The sequence below is a fragment of the Piliocolobus tephrosceles genome, chromosome 16 (assembly GCF_002776525.5).
Source record: "Piliocolobus tephrosceles isolate RC106 chromosome 16, ASM277652v3, whole genome shotgun sequence".
NCBI lineage: Eukaryota > Metazoa > Chordata > Mammalia > Primates > Cercopithecidae > Piliocolobus > Piliocolobus tephrosceles.
Genome location: NC_045449.1, coordinates 74,578,406 through 74,590,107, shown reverse-complemented (window position 1 = coordinate 74,590,107; position 11,702 = coordinate 74,578,406). Strand labels below are relative to the sequence as shown.

At 47.2% G+C, this 11,702-nt stretch overlaps 1 protein-coding gene and 1 long non-coding RNA gene across 4 annotated transcripts in view; one reads left to right on the top strand and one right to left on the bottom strand.

Annotated features, from left to right (window-relative positions):
• RPTOR (regulatory associated protein of MTOR complex 1) overlaps positions 1–11,702 on the bottom strand; it is a 399,056-nt gene that overhangs the window by 141,237 nt on the left and 246,117 nt on the right. The window lies entirely within an intron of this gene.
• Positions 6,144–10,138, top strand: LOC111542322. Its single transcript, XR_002731509.2, has 4 exons — positions 6,144–6,818; positions 6,944–7,156; positions 7,314–7,539; positions 8,079–10,138. It is a non-coding gene; the product is annotated as an uncharacterized LOC111542322 (long non-coding RNA).

Below are 11,702 nucleotides of genomic sequence, written 5' to 3'. Positions count from 1 at the left end.
AAAAAAAAAAAAAAAAAAAAAAAAAAAAAAAAGAAAATGACAGTGTAGAGAAGTTTGGGCTGGTTCACTTACTTACTGCAAATAATTCATTACTTACAAAGGTTCCATGACAAGGTCAGGGAGGTGAACTGAGCAATTTCTTTATGGAAATAATTCTTTCGAAAATCCAGGTCAGTGCATAATGGTGAGATTGCTAGTAAGAGGAAAGCTATACATATGTATCTCAGACTAGGGGTTCTCCACGGTGGGGGCTGGAATAACGGGGGGCCGCGGATCACAGAGTTACTGAAAGCAATCGGAGCACATGCACAAGCGTGACGATGGGTTCATCCAGCTTCTCAATGAACGCTGCATTGAAACCATATGTATAAAGTACGCACATTATACATATGGTAGAGGGAGGTTGAGGCTTGTTGGAGAGGGCGTGGCTGTGTCCCGTGGGTAGAGGGAGGTTGAGGCCTTGTTGGAGAGGGCGTGGCTGTGTCCCACAGGTAGAGAAGAACATACGTGAGATGATCTTCAATGAAATGCAAGAAAAATCTCGCAATATATCAAAGGGTAATATACCATGAGCAAGTGGGGTCTACCACAGGGATGCAAGACTGTTTAACATCTGACATCACTCATGTGATGAACCATCTTTACAGGGTAAACAGCTGTACAATCCCCTCCACAGACACAGAGGAAGCCGTTGACGAATTCCAACACCAACTCATGCAAAACACTCTCGGAAAACTAGTTCTAGAAGTGCACTTCCTCAACCTGATAACGGATACCTATGAAAAATTCACAGCACATATCATACTTAGTAGGTTAAGACAAAATGTTTCCCTGTCATTGATCCTTGACTGAGATTAGGGATTGAACAGCCAGCTGTATTGCTTCCATTTAACATTATACTGGAGACATCAGGCAGTTCAACAAAGCAAGAGAAAGAAATTAAAGACATAAACATTGGAAATAAAGAATTCAAACTGTATGTATTTTCAGATGATATAATTACATACGTAGAGGATCTTAAGAAACCTGTAAAACAGCTCCCACAGCCAGTAAATGAATGTAGCAAGGTTAGAGGAAATGAGGTCACTATGCAAAAATCAATCACATTTCTATATGCTGTACTAAGTAATTTTTAAACTGACATTAATTTAACAAAATATTTGTAAGACATGTACAGATAAAGCTATAAGGCACCAAGACAACTAAACCAGTATGTGATGATCGTGGAACATGAAGCCACTACGTTCACGGGTCAGAAGACTTCATATTACTAGGATGGCAATCCTCCTCAAACTGATCTAGATTTAATGTCATTCCAATCAAAATCTCAGCAGGCTTCTCATTAGAACTGATAAACTGATTTTTAAATTCATATGAAATGCAAGGATCTATAGTAGCCAAAACCATTTTGACAAAACAGAACAAAAACAAAAACAGACTTAAAATAAAGCTACAGTCGGTGATCAAGGTAATGTGGTATTCCTATCCTTATGCCAATAAAGACAGACACACAGATCAATACAACTATACAGTTATAGTCAAATGATCTTTGTCAAAGGCACCAAGGAAATTCAATGACAAAAAGACAGCCTCCACCACAAATAGTGATGGAGCAATTTGGTATCTATATGGAAAACAACTACGCTTGACCCTTATTGCATACTATATTAAAAACACAACTTGAAACGGATCACAGACTTAAAAGTTCATCATCGTTCACTACGTTCATCATAAACATGGATGTTAAAACTCAAAGTTTTAGGAAATAGAAAATCTTCACAACCCTAGGGTAAGACACAGATCATAAAATACATGATGAAATCAGACTTCACCAAAATGAAAAACTTCTGTTCTTCAAAAGACTGTTTTATTTATGTATTTGAGATGGAGTCTTGCTCTGTGGCCCAGGTTGCAGTGCAGTGGCGTGATCTTAGCTCACTGCTAGATGGAACTTTTTGTATTTTTAGTAGAGACGGGGTTTCACCGCGATAGCCAGGATGGTCTCGATCTCCTGACCTCGTGATCCGCCCGCCTTGACCTCCCAAAGTGCTGGGATTACAGACCTGAGCCACAGCGCGCCCGGCCTAGACTGTTTCAAAAATAAAAACACAAGCCACAGACTGAACAAAAATGTTCACAATATATAGATAGGACAAAGACTTGTGTCCAAAACACATGAAGGGCTCTTGAAGACAAACATCGCAATTTGAAAACTGGCAAGAAACTTGAACACCCACTTTATTAAAGAATATAAATTAATGGCCAACAGCAGCACAGGAAAAGGTGCTCTGGCATCATTAAGCAAGTGCAAATTAAAATAATAATGATATTGTGTTATACTTCGGTAAGAGGGCTGGGCATGATAGCTCATGCCTGTAATCCCAGCACTTGGGTGACCGAGGCGGGCGGATTACTTGAGGTCAGGAGTTCAAGATCAGCCTGGGCAACGTGGTGAAACCCCATCTCTACTAAAAATACAAAACATTAGCTGGGCGTGGTGGCACGCGCCTGTAATTCCAGTTACTCAAGAGGCTAAGGCAGGAGATTTGCTGGAACCTGGGAGGCGGAGGTTGCAGTGAGCCGAGATTGTGCCATTGCACTCCAGCCTGGACAACAAAGCGAGACTCTATCTCAAAAAATAAAATAAAATAAATGAAAAGACAGAATGCCAACTGTCGACATGGATGCACCATGACTGGCACGCTGTTACTACTGGCAGGAACTCAGGTCAGTAAACCACTTTGGAAAACAGTTGGGCAATGTCTTATAAAGTTAAATGTACACCTATCATATGACCAAGCCATTCACTCTTAGGTATTTATCCAGGAGAAATGAATATATATGCCCACACAAAGACTTGCCCATGAATATTTATAGCAGCTTTGTTCATAACAGTCAGGACGGAAACAATTTAAACATGCATCAACAGGTGAAACAAACTGTGACACACAGGATGATGGGCTGTTACTTACGACGAACAGGAATACACTACTGATACTCCCAACAAGGAGAAATCTCAAAGGCAAGATTCTGAGCCAAGGAAGGCAGACAGAAAAGAGCGCATACTTCAGCATTGTTTACAGAAAGTTCTGGAAACGTCAAATCTAATGGAGAGGGATTAACTGGGACAGGTACAAGGGGACACACGTGATATACCCTGACTGTGGCGTGGCTCCGCGGGCACAGTGGTCTGTCAAACTCATCAATGTTACAGTTTAAATGGGTGTGTTTTATTGAATGCACCTCAATGATGTTGATTTGAAAATGTGAAAACAAAGGAGAAATGATTGCATTTTCAAACAAATAAAAACGAGAACTTTTTACCAGCAGATCTGTACTAAACTAAAGGGGACTCTGTTTTTGTTTCTATTAGCAGACGGGGTCTTGTTCTGTCACCCAAGCCGGAGTGCAGTGGTGTGTCACGAGCCACTGCAGCCACAACCACCGGGACTCAAGTGATCCTCCCACCTCGGCCTCCCAAGCAGCTGGGACTACAGGGGCACGTCACCAGGCCCAGTTGATTTTAATTTTTTCTGTAGAGCTGGGGTCTTGCTATGTTGCTCAGGCTGGTCTTGAACTCTTGGTCTCAAGCAATTCTCGTGCCTCAGCCTCCCAAAGTGTTGAGATTACAGGTGCATGCCATCATGCCTGACTTTTTTTTTTTTTGGTGGAGATAGGGTCTTATCATATTGCCCAGGCTGGTCTTGAACTCCTGGCCTCAAGTGATCCTCCTGCCTGCCTCAGCTTTCCAAAGCATTAGAATTACAGGCATGAGCCACTGTGCCAGGCTTCGATTAGATTTTAGTAGCATGCACGTTGTAGTTTCTAAAGCAGTTAACCAAAACTATGGCCCAAGGACCTTATCCAGCCAGCAGCAGGTTTTTTTAAGCCCTCCAGGCTAAGAACGGTTTTTAGATTTTTAAAGCATTGTAACGATAGGAAGAATATGAGGCAGAGACCTTACATGGCCTGCAAAGTCTAAGGAATATAGTATCTGGCAGTTAATGGAAAAAATAGGATGCTCAAAGTATAGTAAAAGAATATAAAATTAACAAGCCAACAGAAGAGAAGGAAAGTGTAATAAAATTGCTAAATCAACCCAAAAGATGCTAAGGGAGGAGAAAAAAGAAAGGTTAAATAAAGGGGGCTTAGCCGGGCATGGTGGCTCACGCCTGTAACCCCAGCATTTTGGGAGGATGAGGTGGGAGGATTACCTGAGGTCAGGAGTTCAAGACCAGCCTGGCCAACACGGTGAAACCCTGTTTCTAATAAAAATCGAAAAATTGCCCAGGTGTGGTGGTGCGTGCCTGTAATCCCAGTTACTTGGGAGACTTAGGCAGGAGAGTCACTTGAACCCAGGAGGCAGAGGTTGCAATGAGCCGAGATCATGCCATTGCACTCCAGCCTGGGCGACAAGAGTGAGACTCCATCTCAAAAAAGAAAAAAGGGGCGGGGGGAGGCTAGAATAAAAAGCAATAGGAAAAGAAAGGATGAAGTAAACCGGAGGCAGACTTAAACCCAAATATGTCAATTACTACACTAAATGTAAACAAACTAAATAATTAAAACCAAACATTTTCCATCTCTTTTTAAAGACAAAACTACATAAAAGCTAACTATATTGCCGACAAAGAGATATACCTTATATATACATGGATAAAAAAGATGCATTCTGCCAACACTAACCAAGAGACAGTTATTTAGCTATGACACTATAAAAACGTGGACTCTAAGGCAAAAGGCATTACCCGAGATAAAGGGTGACATATCTTGATGATAAAAGGTTTGCTTCATTTTCCCAGGAAGGGTAAGTGGATGTGGCTAATCTGGCCTTCTTCAGTTCGGACAGTGAATGCATGTGGTCAAAAGGGAAATGAGCTTTCAGAGTAAAATATAAAAACTTGTCCAAATTATTTCTTCAACAAGAAGAGGCTGTTAAGATATATGTATAAGCAAAGAAAATTTTAAAAAAAGAAAAAAAAATCAAAGAAAAAAGATATATGTATATGCAATATTCTTAATTAAAAATGGGACAGATTATAGGAAACCATAATATGGCACAAGGCTGATGAGGGTAGAGCAGGGATTTGGGGCAAGGTTGTTCTTAGAAAAGGAGGAGGTATTCACAACACTGATGCGAACTCAAGTACAGGCCATTAAGGTGGTCAGCGTGTCTAGGTTCCCAATTAACATAAGAATAGAGATCATTTAAATAATAAGCTTTCAAACTTTTTTGATCATGAGCCCTAGGACTATTTTTGGTGACCAAACACACATGCACAACCACATATAAAGATATATATTCACAGTTTCATACTCTCTCCATGCGTCCAAAACACAAAAACAAAAACAAACAAACAAAAAGAAACATGTTCCAGCAACAGAACCAAGGCACACTCGTCTTACTAGGAAAACAATGAGATTTTCTTTTTTAAAATGCTGGCTGTGACCTATCTAACTGGTGTCATAGCCACTAATCAACCATGACTTGAAATCTGAAGAAACATTGACTTAAATGAAGCAGCTGTCAATTTCTCCAGGAGGATATACTGGCTCAGGGTTATCGAAACGGTTTGGTGTGAATATGGCACCTGAGAGACATTAGAAACTAGGAAGTTCCATAATTCCACCTCTGCATAAGCTGACTGGTCTTTTAAAAACCACCAGAGGCGGCTTGTTTTTTTAACGATTTTTAAAAATCTCTGCTCGGTTTCTAAATCAAATGGTTCATATGCACAGTGCTACCATCTCTTTGGATCCTGTCTTTCCGCATTTAACGGCTCCCCTAGTACAGAATTCTGCTCATCTTTACTTGTGAAGTAAATGTAAGTTTGAACTCTGGAGGAAGTTTCCCTGACTTAACAGTAAGCAGAGTTAATATTACAGGAGATAATTCACCTTTTACCTGACTTATGATAGAACGAGAAATTATTGCCCCTTCCTGGAGTCAGTCAACAACAACAATGGACGGGAACGGCCACTCTGGAGGCTGCAAACAAAAACCAAAGAGGGAGATGGGGCAACAGCGAGGCGAGGGGTAATTCCCCCTTTTCTTATCCAACATGTTGATGACATAATGAAGAGCAGATTCTTTTTTATTAAACGGGCAGATTCCAAAGCCCTTCAGAAAGACATCTGAGCCCATGTTTATTTTTGAAGCACTCCTGCAAACGCGGATTTTCCATGGGCTTCCCAGCGTCAGGGCCGACCTTCAGACAGACCTGTCCTGAGAGGCAGTTGCAGCAGTCACGTGGGAGAAGCCACCTCCAGGCAGAGCCTCCTGAGAAGCTGCTGAAAGGCTGGCCACATCGGGAAAGGCAGCTCCTAAAATAAGGGGAAGGAGCACAGGCTCCAGCGGAGCCGGGGTAGGCAGCACTTCCCTCTGGAGGGCACTGGCCGCCTCCAGGCTGTCTCCAGACACCCCTCTCACCTGCACGCTGCACCTCACCCGGGAGCTTCTCTGCAAATATCTGGCCTAAAGAGGGTAGGAAGGTGGGAGGAGGGGAGGGTGAGCTTTCAGGATGGTGTGGAGCTCTCCTGCCGTGGAAGTATCTTTCATGAACACGCCCCAGTTTTCTGACAGAGATTGCCACCAACTTCCCCCGACTGTCCTGAGCTCATCTGGATCTTTCTGCCTCTGAAAAGATGCTGAAATCCCAGAGTCACTTCCTAGCCTGGTTGTAAATTCTGTCTCTTCCTGTGAATTTGTTAAAACACCCCAGGAAAGAGTTTCCAAATACAGCCAGCCTTGCGTGGTTATGCCTGATTTCTGGGATAATCCTCTGAGGTTCTCCTGGTGCGCATGCATCACACAGAAGGTCAGCACTCCTCCTACCACAGGGCACCCAGGGCTTGGGTCAAAATGACTGGTCTCTCCTCCCATGCTGTACACGTCCCCTCCAGTCTCTCCTCCCATGCTGTACACGTCCCCTCTTTTTGTCAGGTCCACATGGAACCTGCCCTTTGAGACCAGGCATCTTGATGCATAAAACTCATGCCACTTTCCTCAGAATGCGCACCCACAAACACGTGGAGGGACATGAAGGCATGGACGTCCTCCCGCGTGCGAGCCGGTGCAGAGCTGGGGGTGGCATCACACAGACCCAGGCTGGAGTCCTCCAGGCTCGGCCACTCCTAGCTGTGTGACTTTGGGCAGGTTAGTTAACCTCTCTGAGACTCAGTCACTTCATCTATAAAATGAAGGAAACACCTCCGCGTGGGCCTGGAGCTGTCTTCGGGGCTCACTGCTGTCCTCCCTGGGACAGGCGTGGGACAGGATGCCTTTGTCTCTGTAGATCTGTGTCTTGCTTTAGGGAAACAGGGCAGGCAAGGAGCTCTCTTGCACTTGCTTCTTAATTGTCTTCAGCCCAACAATCCTTCATATTTCGGGGAGGCACATTCTGGTCTCCAAAAACAGCTATAAGACACAGCAGCTATACACGCAGCCACACTAAATCTGTTTGGGTTATCATCCATAGAAATAAGCTGAGAGATCTCTTAGCCTCTTCTAGCAAAAGGAGTGCTCGCCTGCCTTCTTAGGTGAGAACACCATGGCCCTCCTGCTGGCCGTCAGTCCTCCCCGCTCCCTCTGCACACGAAGTCACTAGTCAGGCTTGTGCCGCCACTCCTTCCGTGGCCACTGCAGGTCACACCACTGATTCACGGAGCAAAATGTCCTTTGTAGGTAGCCATCAAGCTCCTAAGTGCCTCAGTTTCCCCATCTGATGCAGTGGTCTGAGTCAGACTCACATAGGCCCCTGTAGACCCATTCAGGGCTGCCAGGTTAGCGGTGTTAATTCTAAATACTGAAGCTACATATGCCTCTTTCAAAGAAGGCCCTTGCCACACAGCCCGAGCTCATGCCTCGTCACAGGCTGTGGGGTTCCCCGTCTGGAACACTGCCCCCTGGTCCTGGCATGGCCGCTCCCATCTGGCCAGGTGGTCTCAGTTCCAGTGTTGCCTCTTCACGGCCCTCACCGGGCTGCCCAATCAAAGAAGCATCCAGGCACTCTTGCATGCGATCACATGGCATTCCTGGTACATTCACACTCCTCTCACGTGTTTCTTCCCCTAATCAGGATGTAAGTTAACGAGTGAGGACTTGGCTCCAGAGCCTAGGACAGGCCCTAGCACACAGCGAGACCACGGCGGACGTCTGCTGAATGAACAGGGAATAAACAAATACGCAGAGAAACACATGCGGGGTCTGAAAGTGCGCTGGAGCCTGGAACCCGAGGCCCCTCAGGTGACGAACTGGCCGCTCACGCACGACACACTGGCTTCGAGGTCAGCAGACACACGCACGTCAGAACCAGGAGGTCTTTCTCTGAAGGGCCACAGGCCGCAGCGACCAGGCTCCGATAGAGGAGACCATGCAGCACAGAGCAGCAAACTCAGAAGCCAGCAGAGGCGGGTGGGGGCGGACACGGGCTCCACCACCGATAGGGGACCCTCGTGTGACTCTGACTCTCAGCAAGTTCTTCCAACTCCCTTGCCTCAGTTTCCAGAAGTTTAGATGGAGACAGCCTCAGAGGCTGCTCGCCGGGCAGCTGTGATGAGGACTGGAAAAGCTGCCACACACCTGGGGCCCCCGGTTGTGCTGGCGACTCACGCCACACTGCTTTATCACCAACTGCAAGTCTGCAGCCACGCACATAGGAACGACGGCGGGGTGCTGAGTCCTGCAGGATAAACAGATCCAAGGAGGCACCCCTGCCAGAGGAGGCACTCCAGGCACCCCACCAGAACCAGGGGCTGCGAGGAACCGAAGGGCCGTGTGGGCAATGGAGCTGGAGCAACAGACTCTCAAGGAAAGCTAAGGAGGAATGGCAGACTGGACAGAGGGAGGTGCACCTGCCAAACTACGACACGTCTGGAAAAGAGGCATCGACGGGGACTGAGCCTCATCCCAGTCATGTGGCCGCAGTGACGTTGCCCCCATAGGTACTGAGCTGTCTGAGACGACTCCTACACAAGAGCAAATGCCAACACCAGAAAGGACGGCCGAGGGGCACTGGCCAGGTACACGCTCAGCCTCACTGTGGCCTCTTCCTCACTCTGCGCCTGGGAGCCTGCCTTCAACGAACGGAAGCTGCCCTCCAATCAACCTGTGCCCCTGCATCTCTGCAGAGCGAAGGCTTCCTTTAGAGACATCCAGACACATGTATTTTCTTTTTCTTTGAGATGGAGTCTCACTCTGTCACCAGGCTGAAGTGCAGTGGCCTGATCTCAGCTCACTCACTGCAACCTCTGCTTCCTGGGTTCAAGCGATTCTCCTGCCTCACCCTCCTGAGCAGCTAGGACTACAGGCGTGTGCCACCACGCCCAGCTAATTTTTGTATTTTTAGTAGAGGTGGGGTTTCACCATGTTGGCCAGGATGGTCTTGATCTCTTGACTTCGTGATCCGCCCACCTCAGCCTCCCAAAGTGCTGGGATTACAGGCGTGGGCCACCGTGCCCAGCCCACATTTTCTTTAGGATGCTAGGAGGTGCCTAGCCATGAGGAGGTGGAGTGAGTGCCACAGATGTTACAGCTCCGTGCTCTGCTGCGCAGGCCTTTGTTCTGATGACAAAGACCAGGGTTTGGGAACCACTGTGAAGGAAATGGAAGATCTCCGTGCCGTGTGCAGGTTCCCTGGGGTGACCTCTGAACCTCTCACATTCCCCCTTGGCTGCACGTCTGCAATTTCATCTCAGAACTGAGCCTCCTCCATGCCTGCGGACCCGGATGAGCTACGGGGGTCTTGCTGGGGTGTGCATTGAACACAAAGGGGACCCGGTGCCCGTGTTCCCTCTGCACGTGGGGGCACCTGAATGAGAGGTGCCCGGGCATAAGGACCCCAGTGCAGCTCCGTGTGCCCTGGTGTGGGGTGCACGGGAACAGTGAGGAGGCTGTGCTCGGGCAGGCAGGGGCGCTCTTCTGCTAGGTGGCGGCAGTGCCACGTTTCCGCCAGTTACTCACATCCCCCTCGCTCGGCGATCTCTCGGGTTTTGTTTCTACCACTTCATTTCTAAGTCAGCGTCTAGTGCCTCGTTACTCATCTCAGCAGTGACTGGCAGACGTTAATGAATTACTGATTTTCACCTTCACCCGCCAATATTGTATATTTATGTTGGAAAGAAAGGTACTTTTTGAATCAAGACTGGAATCTTTTGATAAGTTTTCCTTTCAAACATAATCCATGTGTATGACTTGCCTCAGTGAAGTGAATTCTAATCCCAGCCGCTGTGCCTCTGACACGAATGCCGCCCCTTGCCCAGCCCTGTGTAGACTGTCTAGAGGCCTGGCTCCTGTTGAGGATCCTGTGCTCCGTTCACACAGCTCATGCTGAGGGGAAGGAGATGCAGGCTCCAGGGAGGCTGCCAGCAAATCCCTGTCCCAGCTTGTCCTAATGGTATGGTGATCGGCAGGCCCCGTGCCTGCTGGGTACCTCAGTTTCCCCATCTTTTAAAAGGTAGGTAACAGCACCTATCCTTGAAGGGCTCTAGGGAGGACTAAGAGGTAGTGTTTGTAAAGGCCTCAGCTCAGTGCCTGGCACCATCGGGGCTCAGTAAATGGTTCCTAGGGTCACTATCATTCCCAAGGAAGCATGGATAGCCACGTGCTCTCAGGCAGCGGCTCCCGGGTCTCCTTACGTTTTCCGTACTGCATTCCCAGGCTCAGATTAGACAGAATTCCCCCAGATGGGAACCAGAGATTAGCTAACACAATGCTGAAGGTTTCAGAGCCAGAGTCAAACCCAAGCTTCAGGGCTGCAGGGCTGCAGCCCTGCGCCTGCTGTCCCCGGTCCACAGGGGCGGCCATGCTACCAGAGCCTCCGAAGCAGCAGCACACGGAAACTCATTTATTCACGACGCTGGATTGTCAGCGGTTTAGAATATGCTGTGTACACAATCAATGTTAATCATGAGTGAGTTCTGGGTACGCTCTGAGCCTTCAGTGATCAGAATACTAACTAGCAGCCTCGTGGAACAGGTTCACATCTCTCAGGTTCCCCGGAGCTTTCTGAAAACCCTAATATTTCTAGCACTGTTTAAGCGTTTCATTACTTTGTTTCAGGGCTGAAAAATGTCCCTTAATTTCCAAGCATGGATCTTATTGCCACTGTCTCAAAGGATTTGGAATATAAATATGTACTGCAGCAGCAACAGGCTTATTCATCAAGCTGCTAGGTTAGCGTAGATAATTAGAAACTGGGGGGTCGCTTGAGGAAGGTTCACTATAATTTACTTCCAGACACAGCAGCTTAATTAGAAAGCAAATTCCTCCCCTAGCTTTAAAGACTGCTAAATAATTATGCACAAACTGCCCGATCTTCTCTCTAGTCGTGTGCTGAGATGCTAAACAACATGTTTTGCCCATTTGACAAGAGTGGCGAAAGCTAGGAAGGGGTTAATACTGGATTTCCTGAGGACCCTTGATTTTGAGCGCCGCTGTTTGAAATAAACCGCGTTTATTATGGAAGACGTATCATGTGGCAGTTCTGAGGAACGAAACCACCCCATGTCTCCAGTACTGACAAAGACGAGGATAATGACAGGATTCGGGTTGGATTTCTGACCGTCTGGGGGCAGCAGGGACACTGTGCCATGAACCTGTCATTGAGCTGGTGAGGAGGCCAGGTCACAAAAGCCGGGCCTTCCAAAGGGCATGAAAGTGGTGCTGTGCCACACTCAGCCCCCAAACCCCAGACAGCGGGGTC